Source organism: Scyliorhinus canicula, chromosome 2 (genome assembly GCF_902713615.1).
Source record: "Scyliorhinus canicula chromosome 2, sScyCan1.1, whole genome shotgun sequence".
Lineage (NCBI taxonomy): Eukaryota > Metazoa > Chordata > Chondrichthyes > Carcharhiniformes > Scyliorhinidae > Scyliorhinus > Scyliorhinus canicula.
Window position 1 is genome coordinate 121212203 of NC_052147.1, and position 14858 is coordinate 121227060.

Below are 14858 nucleotides of genomic sequence, written 5' to 3' on the forward strand. Positions count from 1 at the left end.
TGGTCCACTTAACATGGCCTCACAGGCTTCTTGCCACAAATGAAGGCTCACCAGCCAATTCGCCGGGACCGCACTCGCCTGCCCCCCACTAACAAGGTCGAGCAGCACTTAAGCCGCACTCGCTCAGCCAACCCCAGCCATTTCTCAACAATGGCACCCAAGAGACCGGCCCCAAAATTCGGAGACGCTGACCTGGCAGGCTCCTAGAGGCGGTGTAGGCCAAGAGGGATGTCCTGTTCCCTCGGGGGTCCCGGAGGGTCAGCCACGAGTGCCAAGTGCTGCCTGGAATGAGGTGGCAGCAGCTGCCAGCTTGAGGAATGTGACCAAGGGGACTGCCAACAGTATAGGCAGAAGGTCAATGACCGACACCAGGCAGCACAATTGAGTAGACACCAGCGCCACCCCCCCCACCCCCCGCAAGTGAGCGCCCACCCCCCAACTCCCCATGTGACACACCAGGCCTTCCACCCCTCCTACCCCTCAACCGTCCCCCCAACCCCGCATTCACATCCCCTCTCCCGACATTGTGAACCACGCGAGTGGCTAATGAGGTCCTCTCTGTGTCGCCGCAGGAAAAGCTCTCCAACAATCATCGGGAGAGGGTCCAGACTGGCAGAGGGGTGCCAGACTTAAGAATCCTCACCTCCTTCGAGGAGCGGGCCCTGGAGGTGACTGGTGGAGTATAGAGCAGTTAGACGGGATGAGGGGGGTGGGGTTGTTAGGGGATGGGGAGGGCAGGGTGAGGGGTGGAGGTGTTTGAACAGCATATTAAACACCTACGACCAGCAGCCTACGACTGCGGCTCTGCATCTCTTACCTCCTCCTGTCCCTCATCAGACATGGAGCCTGTTTCTTGATTTTTGAAAGCACAAGCGAACATTGACGTTGATAATTTCCTCCAGTTAAGGTGAAGGATCGCGGGGGCCCCGGAGAATACAGGGTCCGTCCTGATAATGATATGTGAACGGCGTTTACTGTACATGCAGCATGGTAGCACAGTGGTTATCACAGTTGGTTCACAGCTCCAGGTTCCCAGGTTCAATTCTTGACTTGGGTCACTGTCTGTGCGGAGTCTGCATGTCCACCCCGTGTCTGCGTGGGTTTCCTCTGGGTGCTCCGGTTTCCTCCCACAGTCAAAAGATGTGCACGTTAGGTCGATTGGTCATGCTATATTGCCCTTAGTGTCCAAAACAAAAGTTAAGTGAGAGTTACTATGTTACGGGGATAGGGTAGAGACGTGGGCTTGAGTAGGGTGTTCTTTGTCAGGGCTGGTGCAGACTCGATGGGCCGAATGGCCTCCTTCTGCACTGTAAATTCTATGTGGAGTGGTGCGTCACTGTCGAGGCACCGAAGAATTGCACTTCCGCGTGAACCCGGTGGTGGCTACGATTTTGGCATCAAAACCAATTCTCCACCCAATTGCCTTTCCAGATTTCGCTGTCAGCTGATGGAGAATCCCGCCTAATTGTTTTTCCTTTTCCTGTGTGATTCTCACTACTTCATCAGCTTGCAGTCTTGCTTTGCCTCAAGGTTTCCTCGTAATTCCCAGTTGAAGGACTTCAATTGATATTTTCATCACTGCTCAATTATCTCCAAACCTTAAAAATTTAAATGACATGTTTTTGTTCTGAAGTTGACATTTAAACCAAATTTCCTGTCATCACCATTCCTTTTTTGAGTTCCGAATTCGGTATTCTTTTTCTACTCGGTGCCAGACAGAACTTCCATCAACAAGCCCTGGCTCCCTATGTTCCAAGATATACATCTAGAGAATCCCTACAGTGCAGAAGGAAGCAATTTGGCCATTAAGTCTGCACAGACTCTCTGAAAGAGGTCTGCAACTCAGTTTTATTGATTGGCTGGTGGCCAATGGATTGGCCCCAAAGGCTGTGCTCTGCCCGGTAACAGGTGACAATTGGATCCTATTCCACTGGGATGTTTTTCAGAGTCCCAAGGTTTCAGTTTTGATTCTGCCAGCACAGAGGCTAGGGCCTAATATAACTCTCTCCATGAAGCTGCTGAAGCGAGTGCCTGAAACCACAGAAAATCTGACTGAATCAATCTGCAGGAAAGTCATCATGGGCTGTAGATAAGGACAAGGATCTACTTTTTCTCCAGAGAGACTGTGGGTGTTTCTTTCTCAAACCACAGATACCTGGATGAACCTACAGTAAAAGCCTTGAACTGAAGGCTGGGACTGAAGCAATGCTGCTAAAATAAAACAGCATCAGAAACCAAGACTCTTGTCTTTTGACTTTCATCCTTATAATTTTTCACCCCTTTCCCCCCTCTTTGTGGTTGTTTGTCTTGTGTGTATGGATAGAGGGTGGAGGCAGTTAAAGTGAAGTCCGTAGTTGGATGATAGTTAACCAGTTGTATTGACTGGATATCTTATAGTTCCTGTCATAAATAAACAGTAATTATGTTTAAACTTACAAGCCAAAGACTATAATTATTGGACAGCCAAGGACCAAAGACCTTGGGATTTTTTAGAAGAATTATTGGTTAATTCACTTATCTTATGACTCCGGGGCATGTGGGGCTGGAATAGACCACCTTCCAGCCCAGGGTGTATTCACATAATAGAATATAAAGTGCAGCCATTAATAAGAACTAGTATCAAAGATAATAAAGAAGTTTGTATTATCTTTGCAGTATATTTAATTTTTGTTTATTCATTAAATGTGCGCTCCCTCAAATAATCCAAAATTTCACTCACACTAAACCTGGGTCTGTATCTATAAAATGACTCGTGTGTTGGATTTGTTGGACCCATGGAAGCTCAACCCTGAATTTAAGTACCCTCAGAAGACCTGGTGAACCAAAGTTTCATCTCCTCTGATATCTCTGAAAGCATTTGATGTTCAACCTGGAAACAGGAAATGAATAGACTCTGTCGTCAAATTCAGTGAAGTTACCAACTATAGAATGAAAGAGAACTAGGAATAGGTTTTCCAATTGGATCTCATCATTCATACCTGCCAAGTATATGTGTGAGCAGACCTTCCTCGTATTGATACGATCACATTGTATCCTCGCCCATCCTGAGTCCAACATTAAAATTACACCAAGCTAGGGAGAGGGAGAGGGGGCAAGTTGAATTTAAGCAGGCCTTTACAAGGGCTGCAGTTATTTTACATGCCATCCTGCAGCATTTGCAAATTGTTGTTCAGATAACAGAAATGCCCAACAGAGTTTGGGACAAAAAATGTAGAGGTGCACACCTGGATGGAATGGCACAATACTACTATTCTCTGCTTGATGGCTGGGGAAAAAAAGTTTTTATTGTTTCTACATTGATTCATCATGCCATTCCCCAGGTTTATTCAAACCATACTAAAGCGGAATCTCCAAAAGAAAAATAAAGGGTATAAAAGAAGGAAAAATCCCCAAAAAGAAATGGAATTCCACAACAAATGAACAAGTATACATTCAAGAGGGAGGCAGTGGCATAACGATATTGTCGCTGGACTAGTAATCCAGAGACCCAGGATAATGATCTAGGGACCCGGGTTTGAATCCCATCACGGCAGGTGGCGGAATTTAAACGCAATAAAATGTCTGGATTTAAAAGTCTAATCATGAAATGAAACCATTGTCGAATGTCGTTAAAAACCCATCTGGTTCACTAAATCTGCCATCCTTACCTGGCCTGGCCTACACGTGACTCCAGATCCACAGCAATGCGGTTGACTCTGAAATAGTCCCAGCTTGGTTGTATTTAACCTGTATGAAAACACAAAAACGGAATGACCACCCAGCATCGAACGAGGCATCAGAAACGACAACAGCAAACCCAGCGCTGTCAACCCTGCAAAGTCCTCATTACTAACATCTGGGGGTTTGTGCCAAAGTTGGGAGAGCTGCCTCACAGACTAGTCAAGCAACAGCCTAACAGAGTCATAGCGACAGAATCATACCTTACAAACAATGTCCCTGACATCACTATCACCATGCCTGCACAGGTGGTGGCACAGTGCTATGCAGTCAGGAGGGAGGTGTCAACATCAACTCTGGACCCTATGAAGTCTCATGGCTTCAAGTTAAATATGAGCAATGAAACCTCCTCCTGATTACCACGAACCGACCACCATTACTGATGAATCATTATTCCTCCCTGTTGAACATCGCATATGCTCTGGGTGGGGGGCTTCAATGTTCAACACCAAGAGTGGCTCAGTAGTACCACCACAGACCAAGCTGGCCGAGTCCAAAAGGGCATAGCTGCTAGACTGGGACTGCAGCAGGTGGTGAGGCAGCCAACAAAAGGGAAAAACATACTTGACCTCATCCTCACCAACCTACCTGCTGCAGATGCATCTGTCCATCACAGTATCGATGGAAGTGACCACCGCAGAGTCCTTGTGGAGACAAAGTCCCATCTTCACAAGAGGATATCCTCCATCGTGTTGTGTGGCATTACCACCGTGCTAAATGGGATAGACTTAGAACAGACCTAGCAACTCAAGACTGGGCATCGATGAAGCAATGTGGGCTATCAGCAGCAGCAGAATTCAATCTCAATATACAACCTCATGGCCCGGCATATCACTCACTCTACCATTATCACCAAGCCAGGTGATCAACCCTGGTTCAATGAAGTGTGCAGAAGAGCATGTCAGGAGCAATATCAGATATACTGAAAAATGAGGTGTAAACCAGGTGAAGCTACAACACAGGACTATTTGTGTGTCAAACAGCATAAGCAGCACGTAATAGACAGAGCTAAGCGATTCCACAATGAACACATCAGATCTAAGCTCAGCAGTCCTGCCACTTCCAGCTGTGAATAGTGGTGGACAATTAAACAACTCACTGGAGGAGGAAGCTCCATAAATATCCCCATCCTCAATGATGGAGGAGCGGAGCACATATGGGCAAAAGACAAGGCGGAGGCATTCGCAACGATCTTCAGCCAGAAGTGCCGAGTCGATGATCCATCTCGGTCTCCTCCAGATGTTCCCAGTATCACAGATGTCAGTCTTCAGCCAATACGATTCACTCCACATGATATCAAGAAATGGCTGAAGACACTGGATACTACAAAGGCTATGGGCCCTGACAATATCCTGACAATAGTACTAAAGAATTGTGCTCCAGAACTTGCCGCACCCCTAGCCAAGCTGTTCCAGTGCAGCTACAACACTGGCATCTACCCGACAATGTGGAAAATTGCCCAGGTGTGTCCTGTGCATTAGAAACAGGAAAAATCCAACCCAGTCAATTACCATGCTATCAGTCTATTCTTCATCATCAGCAAAGTAATGGAAGGAGTCATCAACAGTGCTATCAAGCAACACTTCCTCAGCAATAACCAGCTCACGGATGCTCAGTTTGAGTTCCACCAGGGTCACTCAGCTCCTGACCTCATTATAAGCTTGCTTCAAACTTGGACTAAAGAGCTGAATGACAGTGAGGTGAGAGTGACTTCCCTTGACATCAAGGCAGCATTTGACCGAGTAAGGCATCAAGGAGCCCTAGCTAAACTGGAGCCAATGGGAATCGGGGAAACCTCTCTGCTGGCTGGAGTCATACCTGGCTCAAAGGAAGATGGTTGTGGTGGTTGGAAGTCAGTCACCTCAGCTTTAGGACCTCACTGCAGGAGCTCCTCAGGGTAGCGTCCTAGGCCCAATCACCTTTAGCTGCTTCATCAGTGATCTCCCTTCCATCATAAGGTCAGAAGTGGGGATGTTTGCAGATGAACGCACAATATTCAGCATCATTTGCTAGTCCTCAGATATGAAGCAGTCCATGTTCAAATGCAGCAAGTCCTGGACAATATCCAGGCTTGGGCTAGCAAGTGGCAAGTTACATTCGCGCCACACAAATGCCAGGCAATGACCATCTCCTACAAGAGAGGATCTAACCGCGGCCCTTGACAATCAATGGCATTACCATTGCTGAATCCCCCACAATCAACATCCTGGGAGTTACCATTGATCAGAAACTGAACTGGACTATCCATATTAATACTGTGGCTACCAGGGCAGGTCAAAGGCTAGGAGTCCTATGGCGAGTAACTAATCTCCTGACCCCCCAAAGCCTGTCCACCATCTACAAGGCACAAGTCAGGTGTGCGATAGAATACTCTCCACTTGTCTGGATGAGTGCAGCTCCAACAACACTCAAGAAGCTTGACACCATCCAGGACAAAGCAGCCCACTTGATTCCTTCCACAAACATTCAATCCCTTCACCGTCGACGAACAGTGTCAGCCGTGTGTACCATCTACAAGATGTACTGCAGTAACTCACCAAGGCTCCTTAGATAGCACCTTCCAAACCCACGACCACCTCTGTCTAGAAGGACAAGAGAAGCAGATACCTGGGAATCCCACCACCTGGAGGTTCCCCTCCAAGTCACTCACGACCCTGACTTAGAAATATATCGCTGCTCCTTCATTGTCACTCGGGCGACATCCTGGAACTCCCTCCCTAACAGCACAGTGGATGTACCTACACCTCAAGATCTGCAACTCACCACCACCTTCTGAAGGGCAACTAGGGATGGCAATAAATGCTGGCCTAACCAGCGACGCCCACAGCCCTTAACTGAATTTTTAAAAGAGTGATATATATAAAAGTGTGGAGGCCCCTACCTTGGTGCCCCGGTGGTCAGTTGCTACAACTGTACTGCTTTGATTATGTACATGCTGCCTCCCGGTATTAGAACATACCGGGGGCATGTTTGGCATCAACCTTAACGTTGCTGTTGTGGTTGCGGTTGTGCACGTCCCTTCTGCTTGTCTCTTCTGGCTCCTAACTTTCCCTGTATTTTGCTTGATATCTCCCGCCCCGCCCCTCCCCCCTCACCCCTCCCCTCACCTATCCCCTCCCTTCTTCCCTTTCTTTCATTGTCTATCTTGTTTCTCCACCCCTCCCCCGCCCCCTCCATCCCTGCCAAGTCCTCTTTGCTTATTGGTTTCTGGTTACAAACAGGCCAGTGAATAGTCTCCTCGTGTTGTGGAAGCCTTCATCGGATGGTGTATTTCATCTCCTCCAACTTGAGAAAGTCTGCTAGATCAGACAACCAGTCTGCGGTCTTGGGTGGCGCTGCCGATTGCCAGCCGAACAGGAGTCTGCGGTGGGTGATCAGGGAGGCAAAAGCTAAGGCATCTGCCCCTCGTCTCATAAAGAGATGCTCTGATACCCTGAAGACAGCTACTAGTGGGCACGGCTCCACCCTCACCCCTACTATCTTGGACATGGCCTCAAAGAAGGTCGTCCAGTACCACAAAAACTTGGGGCAAGACCAGAACATGTGGGTGTGGTTGGCTGGGGCTCCCTGGCACCATTCACATTTGTCCTCCACTTCTGGGAAGAACTCATTCATTCACGTTCTAGTTAAGTGGGCCCTGTGCACCACTGATGGCTGGAAACATGGTGCCAATGCAGAATGATATGGCAATGAGGAGGGCAGCCCTGCTTCATACAGCAAGGCATCCTCTTTAGAGGACATTATGTCAACTTGACCTGGAGAATGGGCGGAAACAGTGAGCTGTTACTTCCACTGGCCTTCAAGTAACTAAGGACAGACAATAAATGCTGGCCGACAGCGGCACCCACATTTCGTAAATGAACTTAAAAGATGGGAAGAAGTCTTCCAATCACTTTGAATCAAGTGATTCGAAACAAACCTGTTGGACTTTAACCTGGTATTGTAAGACGTCTTACTGTGCTCACCCCAGTCCAACGCCAGCATCTCCACATCTTAAAAGAAACATCTGCATTGTTCAGCTTTTAGCTAGTTTGAAGCCTGTGTACCCAATCCCAAACAGTCAATGCCTCTGGTAAACCTTTGTCCGTATATATATGTTAAAGATAGGAACATGTGTTCCTGTTGCATCCCTTTCAGGCAACTATCCGTTCTTTAATTTCATTTCATTTCATTTTCATTTCATTTCATTTTCATTTCATTTCATTTCTTGCTTGGTGGCCAGCAGAGATGCAATGGGCCAAAGGGCCTTTCTCTGTGCTCTAAAGCTCCATGACTCTATGACTCAAAATAAGTAAAGGAGGATTCCAGTTGGGGAAGCCGTCCACATTGGCATCCTTCCAGTTACAATAAGATGATGGACATACACCAAATCAAATCCATTGGGGATGTAGTGGCTTCATATGGTGCACTTTTGCCGATGGCTGGAGAGATTAATCCCTGGGAGGCAACCTCTGCCACAAGTGTTGCGCGTGAAATGGCTATCAGATGTTGATGTGGATTGCTGTTTTGCGAAGTAGCTATGGATTATTGGGGGAATACGTTGTCTTGATATCAAAGGCATTACAATGAAACAACAGCACCAGAAAAACACTTCAAACAACGAGCTGGAAACCAAACAAAAAAGAGAAAATTATTCAGACCTAGTGTCGAAACACTTCCAGCGATCTTTCTCCATGTATTTTCATAGACTGCACTGCTTGATGCACTCAGAGGACAAGTAGATAGAAGTCTACTTGACTAGACTAGTGTACATATTGCAAAACTGTAATGAATACAAATGGCAAAAATCAGGGACAAACCTTTAATATAATTAACTATATATATTGGCATCCTTCCAGTTTCAATAATATGATGGACATACAGCGAATTAAATCCATTGGGGATGGAGTGACTGCAAATGGTGCACTGGTTCCAACTGTAACACAAAACCTGACCAGAAAATTGGATTGGCATGGAATGAGTGAAAATCTACAGTAATTGGTCTCCTTTCACTTCATGTTTATCAACTGGGTTTAACAGATTGGAACGTTGGCCTCAGAAGTTGTCTAAAATATCCCCAGGGTGTCAGACAAGAACCATTTAACATTCGGGCGGTACAATAGTGGTGTTGTGTTACGACACCCTGGGCTAGTGCATGGTCAGTTCCAGCCCCACTGGTCCCAGAGTCACAACACAAATAAATTAACCAATAATTCTCAGAAAAATACCCAAAGTCACCCATGGCTGTCCAATAATTACAGTCACCAGGTTTGTAAGTTTAAACACAATTACTGTTTATTAATAACAAGAACTATAATGAAATATGCAGTAAAGACTAATTCCTAATTGCCACTCTAACTTGCCCCCCACCCTCTATACACACACACAACAGACATACAAACACGGAAGGGTAGAAAGGGGTAAAAATCAGAAGTGAAAGGAAAAAGATGATTAAGATGCTAGTTTTAGCACACATTTCTTCACAATAAGTTTGCAGGTTAAAGTCTTTGTTTTGCAGCATGTAATGGTCTTCTCTGTAGATCCATGTGGACAGGTTCTTCGTGGTTTAGAAATGTAGTATTCATACCTTTCCTGGACAGGCACCTTACTTCTCTTCAAACCTTGTTTTCACTTCATGGTTTGTATTCAAGTCTCTGTATTTTCAGGAAAATACAGGCTTTCTGGGTGGAGAGATAGCACTTACAGCAGCTTTCCTGGAGGGAGTTAGCTGGATCCTTTTTCCAAGCGGCCAGAATCAAAACTGAAACCTTGGGACTCTGAAAAGCACAACAGTGGGATAAGATTCCATCACCACCCACCACCGGACAGAACACAGCCCCCCATGCCAATTCATTGGACACCATCCAGTCAATCAAACTGAGTCCCAGTCCATCTCTCGCACTGATGCCGAAAGGTCTGCAGCACCACTTTAAACCCGAAAGTGATCTGCTTAACCCTCTGGATTCTTCTGCTTGAATTAAAGACACAGGCTGCTTGCCTTAAAGAGACATGTCCACTAATCATCCATGGATCAAAAATAAGAACTGCAAAATAAAAGAAAGGGGAAATAAGAGGAATGAACTGGAAAGATTCTTACAGTTGTTACTCTGCCAGTAATCCAGATGTCAAAACGAATGCTCCAGAGATATGTGTTCAAATCCCACCGCATTAGCTAAGTGAATTGAAATGTAATTAATTAATCAAAATATTTAAATGACTAGTTTCAGTCATGATGATCACGAGAATACTAGACTATCGTGAAAACTCATCTGGTTCACTAATGTTCTTTAAGGAAGGGAATCTGTCACCCTGACCAGCTCTCACATACAGATAACTCCAGATGTGCCGCAATGTGATTGATTCTTAACTATCTTCTGAATTAGCCTAGCAAGCAATTCAGTTGTATCAAACCACTGCAGACGTGAACTGGAATTGACCAAGAGACTGGAAGCAGAAAAGGCACATCCCGCCCTCTTGGCTACACAAGGTCCTTCTTGCTAAAATCAAGGAACTTCTGCCTAGATTGAGAGAGCCGTCTTACAGACTAGTCAAGCAATCTAGTCATACTCATTGAATCATACCGTACAGCCAATCTCCTAGACTCCTTCATCACCAATGCAAGGCATGCGCTGTCCCACCAGAAGAGCAGACCCACCAGAGGTGGCAGGATAAGTGGTATAAGATAAGGAGAGAAAAGCCCTAGTAGTCCTCAATATTGACTCCATTCCCCATAAAGTCACATGGCAACAGGCCAAACAAGGGCAACATAATGCCTCCCTCAACTAATGAATCAGTAATCCTCCATGTTGAACATTATTTGGAAGAAGTATTGAGAATAGGAAGGGCACAGTATGTACTCTGGGTAAGGGACTTCAATGTCCATCACCAAGAGTGACTCAGTAATGACATCAATGGATTTGCGGATAGCATAGGAAAATGGCATTGAGATAGACGATCAGCCATGATCTAGTTTAAATTTTCAGCTAATTTGATTTACTCCACATGATAGCAAGAAATGGCTGATGGCATTGAATATACCAACGGCTAAGATCCCTGAAAATATCATGGCTGTATGCCATGCTCCACACCTAGCCCTTGCTAAGCAGTTCCAGAGCAGCTACAGTTCTGGCATCCACTCAACAATAGCCTGTCCACAAAAGGCTACTAAAATCTAATCAAGCCATGTGCCACCCTATCTGTCCACTCTCAATCATCAGTAAAGTGATGGAAGGTGTTGGTGACACTGCTTGCACAGCAATAACCTGCTCACCGATGCTCATGTTGGGTTCTGCCGGGGCCAGTTTTCCCCTTGCCTCATTACAGCCTTGATCCGAGCATGGAGAAAAGAGCTAAATGCCAGTGATGAGGTAATAGTGACTGCTCTTGACATCAACGCAACCTTTGATCGAGTGTGACACTGAAGGGTTCTAGCAAAGTTGGAGGCAATGTGAATCAGAGGGGAAACTCTCCTCTGGCTGGAGTCATACCTGGCACAAAGGAAGATGGCTGTGATTGTTGAAAGCCAAACATTTCAGCCCCAGAACATTGCTGCAGGAGTTCCTCAGGTCCAAGACCCAATCATCTTCAGTTGCTTCATCAATGGCCTTCCCTCCATCATAAGGTCAGATGTGGGATGTTCACTAATGATTGTACAGCTTCAGCACCATTCACATCAAGATCCTGGGGGGGTTACCATTAACCAGAAACATAACTGGATTAAGGGAGGCGGTGGCGTAATGGTATTGTCGCTGGACTAGTAATCCAGGTACCCAGGGTAATGCTCTGGTGACCTGGGTTCGAATCACGCCATGGTAGATGGTGAAATTTTAATTCAATAAAAAATGCTGCCTTAATGTCAAATTCTAATGATGGCCATGAAACTATTGCCGAATGTCGGAAAAATTAATCATGGCTCATTAATGAAGGAAATCTGCCGTCCTTACCTGGTCTGGCCTACATGTGACTCCAGGTCCACAGCAATGTGGTTGATTCTTAAAATGTCACTCAACTCAAGGGCAATTAGGGATGGGAAACAAATGCTGGCCTTGCCTGCGATGCCCACATCCCATGAATTAATAAAGAAAAAAATATATCTATAAATGTGGCTACAGGAACAAGTCAAATGCTGGGAATTCTGTGGTGAGTAACTCACCTCCTGACTTCCCAAAGCCTGTTCACCGTCTTGAATGCACAAGCCAGGAATGTGATTGAATACTCTCCAATTGTCTGTGTGAGTGCAGCACACACAGCATTCCAGAAACTCAAAGCCATCCAGGACAAAGCAACTGGTAGTGCCCCATCTACCACCTTAAACATTCACTCCCTCCAACACCGGCACAAAGTGGCAAAGGGTGTGCAATGCAGGAATTTGCCAAACCTCCTTCAACAGCAACTTCCAAACTCTTGACCTCTACCACCTAGAAGAACACAGGCAGCGAGCATATGGGGCACCACCACCTGCAAGCTGGTCACACACCACTCTGACTTGCAAATACCACCATTCCTTCACTGTCACTATATCATATCAAATTCTTCGAACCTCCTTCCGCACGCCAACGGCTCAAGGAAGTAGTTCACCACCACCTTCTCAAAGGCAATTAGGGTTGGGCAATAAATGCTGACCTTGCCAAGCAATGCTCAAATCCCAAGAATTAATTTTTAAAATCCTAACGCAAATACACTTTCAGATTCATAGATCAAAGTAAACTGGTGTGCAAAAAAGTTCTCTAATGAAGAACAAACATAAAATGCTACGGCTGCTGGAAATCTGAAATGAAAACAGAAAATGCTGGAAATGCAGGTCAGACAGCACCTGTGGAGCAAGACAGGGTTAATGTTTCAGGTTGATGACCTTTCTTCAGAACTGAAGAAAAATAGAAATGTAATCTATTGAAGAATGTTTATATAATGAATGTTGATTCAAATAAAATGAATGAGAAGAATGTCCTTTGCTTTCAGAACAATATGAAAGCTTTGCATTTTGTCTGTAAAGACTTGCATGTGGAAGTTGAATATTGATAGTGGACATTAACAAAAATTTGGAGTGACTGCCATTTTCCCATGATTTCCCGAGGTAATTTATCCTATTCTATGCCACTCTGGCTTACTCAATTCCTGGCTGGCCTCACCTTCTGGGAGAATTTGTCAGCCATTACATGCCAACAGCCCTGCAAATTATAGTGTTTTATTTTCTAGATCTGATTATTTAGGCTGTGAGTTGTCATCTTTGCAATCGGGATTTAGAAGCTTGAGGTCATGGGGCTCAATTTTAACTGTACCCACTGTCCAGGGTATAGGTGACTGCAAGTCAGCACTGAAAGCAATAAACAGGAATACTGGATAAGATGTGAAACTGGTCACCAACGTGCTTCTGTCCATTTCTCACCCGCAGGAACAGTGAATTTTGATTGGTGGATGTATGTTTTTGGTCAGCAGAGACCTGCATTAAATTATGGCACTTTCTAATATTTTTTGCATTTTGAAAAGTTGAAACATGACATCTGATGTGTTACAGACAAACACAAGTTAAAAGATATTTATGCAAGTATTCTACTCATAAAATTACATACATTGAATTATTGAATCCCTACAGTGCAGAAGGAGGCCATTCAGCCCATCCATCGAATCTGCAACGACCCTCCAAAAGAGCACCCTACCTACTTCTGCGCTCTATCCCTGTAATCCTGTAGCCCCAACTAACTTTTGGATACTAAGGGGAAATTTAGCGTGGCCAATCCACGTAACCAGCACAACTTTGGACCTTGTGAGGAAACCACAGCACCCAGAGGAAACCCACGTAGACATGGGGAGAATGTATAAACTCCACACAGTCACTCAAGGCTGGAATTCAACCTTGGTCCCTGGCGATGTGAGGCAGTAGCCCTAACCACTGTGCCACCGTGCTTATTTGTAATTTGTGACTAAGGAACTATGGGAAAATGACCAAAATTCACCTGACCAACCTTGGTGTAAATCTATTTGTTGTGCCATATATAGAACTTAAATAAATACCTATCTTTGCATAATTTTCAATGTAGTCACTTGTACTGTACATGGATTGCATGTATTTACAGAAGAGCATTTGTCTTTCAAATACATTATCATGCTGACACAAAAAATTCACATTATCATTCAATACAAAAAGTAACAGCCAAGGTTGCAATGACATTCATAGGTTGCATATTAAGCTAGGCATATGGATACTATGTCAAACACAATTGTCCATTATAAATATAACTGTATTGTTATTTTCCCTCCTGAGCAGACTCAGACAGGGACATTGCAGCATTATTTTAATACATTTCCTTCAATATTCTGGAGCTTGTCTGGCACATATGTAAGCATGGTTGTTATCCTGACACACAGGGAATTGGCAGCAAAGAAATTGAGTGGAGGTCAGACACATTTAGGGAAGAAATGTGAAATGGATTTAGAAATGCGTGTTTCTGAGTGGTATGTTGTTTTGTAGGAGATTAATTTGTGGACAACCTAATTATTCAGGTGTAGGGTTTCAGCATCATACATAGATTTCACGTGCAGAAGTTTAGCCCTGTGCCAATTACTAAATTGCAGGTACATACAGATGCAGTTCATTAATACACATATATATATATTGGTTACACTGCTCAGCTACATGCTGATCAGAATGTTGTCTAAGGTTTTATAACAGTCATGATGGCAGTGGTGTCTTCTCTACATGAGCAGCAGCTATACATTGCAACCACAACATGAGCGGGTTGGAAAAACTGACACCAAGCTGTGCAACAGTGCTGCAATAGAACAGTAACACTAGTACTTCCTGTTACTAGCACATCACCTAACAATGAACATCTAGAGTCAGTGAAGGTCAGTGTGTACATAGCAGTTGCATGTAATTCAATCCATGCTTCTGCATAATTCAGGTATTCCAGTATTTTTTTTTAATCTATGTCTGATAAAAAGGCTTATTTAATTTAATCTATCACAGATCTTGAAGCTCATTTCAAGCTTATTCCTATGCTGCGCTGATATAAAATAAGCGGACAAATGTTCCATGTGGTCACTCGAAAAGATTTAGGCTTAACCCCACAAACACAACTTCTATTAATCCCTTGTTTAATTTGATTTATAGTTTAGTTCATTGTCCTTTTTATATTAGTAATTATTTCTAAAATACTAGAGAG